Source organism: Hyaena hyaena, unplaced genomic scaffold, assembly GCF_003009895.1.
Source record: "Hyaena hyaena isolate Hyena2069 unplaced genomic scaffold, ASM300989v1 scaffold_14, whole genome shotgun sequence".
In the NCBI taxonomy this organism is placed as follows: domain Eukaryota; kingdom Metazoa; phylum Chordata; class Mammalia; order Carnivora; family Hyaenidae; genus Hyaena; species Hyaena hyaena.
This window is the reverse complement of record NW_024080646.1, coordinates 321,107-323,816: the sequence shown is the minus strand read 5'-3', so window position 1 is coordinate 323,816 and position 2,710 is coordinate 321,107.

The following is a 2,710-nucleotide window of genomic DNA, read 5'->3' as shown; positions in this document are numbered from 1 at the left end:
TATGCTGGGTAACCTGCAGAATCCTGTGAAGTAGACTTCACACGAGTAACACGATGAAACTATTCCATAAAATAGGCTTGGAATTTTGGTGGAGGTATATTAATAGTATTTATTCTCTCATTTGCAGAATATCACACTTCCACATTTTCTCCATTCTGACAGTCTATAATTTGACGTGGCATATTTTCCCTGGAATGATTCCCATTATAGTCTTCTTTATCACATACAAATAAGTCTGGTTTGTAATTATCCTAGCATACTTTCAGTCTAGCCTGTTCTTTCATCTTCCTATACTTCTTTTTTTTAAATATAGTTTATTGTCAAGTTGGTTTCCATATAACACCCAGTGCTCAGCCCAACAAGAGCCCTCCTCCATGCACATCACCCATTTTTCCCTCTCCCCACCCCCTATACTTCTTGTATAGAATGTCTTCTGATGTTTTCATTTGTCTTCAATGTAAATGTACCCACTACATATACATGCAAGCTTCAGCTACTTTAACATATGCTACAATGAAGACATCCTCAGACATTAGTATAGTTGCTAATTACAAATTAATTTTATTTTAACAAAATATTTGCTATTAAAAAAGAGACTAAGAGGGTTGAGAACTATAGTTTGGTCCACGGTGACCACTCAGTGGATGACAGAAGATAAAAAAAAAAAAAGTGAAAAGCCTTCTGCATCTACCTCTGTACTGTTTCATTTCGTGACTATCGTGTGGAGCCGATACTGTGATGGCCAGAAAGAGTTAACTCCCCTAGCTCCCCAACTTACTACATGGGAGCAGAATGAGTCAGGAGATCAGGTTTCTAGTTTCTGCTCTGCCGCTAACTACCAGTGTGACCTTTAGCAGCTCCCAGTGATCACTGTGGGTCCCTATTTCCTTAACTGTAAAATGAGGGCATTGGAATAAATTACTTTAAAGGTCCTTTCCAGCTCTATAGCAAAACGCCTAATTTTGATTCTAAGACTTAGGCAACTGATCAGAAGAAATGGATTCCTTTAACAAATGTATATAAAATATATCCTGTGGGTCTCAATTATATTTCCAACCACAATATTTCTTTTAAAATATTCAGTCTAAAGACTCAAGTCTTTAAAAAAAATGTCACGTCCTATAAAAAATGTTTCCTCAAAAATGAAGTACCCCTACACTTTCAGTAGTGAGCACATTTATTATCAGAACATAGGCACCACTCTGAAAGGGACAGCTACTTTATTACCATTCCGCTCACTGCGGTAAAAGTTAGTTTTACTTTTTGCTTTGAATTCTTGAAATAAAAATGATCTTATCTGCTCTTCCAATCATATATTTTTTAGCAGCTCTAACCTTCCCCACAGAGGTTTTATAATAGTCCACAGAACTAACAATTCAACAAAATCTATATACAACGGAACACTGACTATAAACAAGGTGTTTAACAGCAGTACTATGGTGTGAATCAACTTCTTGCTCAAGTAACTATTTCATCCACAACCAATTTTACCCTAAGCTTTTGAAAAACACAATAGAAATCTGTTAAATTGCCAGTCTTGCTGAACTTCAACTATTTTATCTAACCAGGTCCTCGGTAACAATAGATACTTGAGAGGTTCTCATTTCGATGAAATGTACCTTGATTTGGAGCATAGGCACAGAGCTCAAATGGACCAAATCCCTTATTCTGGTGGTGTTTTGCGGTTTCTCCTTTAGAAAGTACCTACATAAGGCTTAGGAATATCACCTTAACACACACACACATGTGTATGCTTGAGTAAAACCTCAGGCTTACAGAGGCAGCTTAGTAAGATTTATAAACCAGAAGATTCCTGTTGGATTTTCAGGACTACCTACTATCATTAAAAAAACAAAAACATATTAATCACCTCTCTTATAGGTCAAGTGGGATTGAATTTCTCGAATTTTGATTGAAAGGCTTTTATTTTTCCAGGGACATGTCTAATTCTTAAAACACATTCATTAAATAGGCACACAATCAAGTCTTGATCATGTTTCTGTGAATTATATATGTTCTACTGCGAAGTTGCCAGACCAGGTTTGCTTATTTCTATCACCCAGCTTGTTTCTGGGCAGATTGCCATCTGTACCACCTCCCCATAAATCGTTTTCGGTGTTTGAGGTATACAAACTCATTTAAAAATTAACCTAAACAAAACAAAACAATTAGAAAGGCAACTTGCCCACAATAACAATGAAAATCTTTTTTAAAACAAACATGTTAATACATTCCAAAGACAAAAAGAAATGACTTTTTAAATAACCATGATTTTGGATTATCTTTGCCTCTATTCTCATTACCATGAATAATTCAGGGTGCTTACTATACATAGTGAAACCATTTCCCCTCAATAATTCATTTTTAGTATACAGAAAAATAAGATCTAACACATCCTTATGTATTTCCAAAGGTTTAAATGAAACCATATTTTTAAAGGCAACTTAACTTTCAAAATTATCTGTATAGTTTGGGTTCATTCCCTCAGTGCTATACCAGTAATAAGTAAAGAGAATCTTATGCCTTTCAAGGCAAAAGCAGTATAGAGGAGTGTAGCAGGTTAGAAGGTAGAAACCTCATGTTTCTTTGATTCTTGATATTCTTCTGGTACATATCAATTATTTGCAAAGTGTCGGAAAGATTGCCAATATCTTTTTCCTTAAAAATATGGAAGTGCTTTAGAACATCACACCTAGATGTGAGTAAAAAG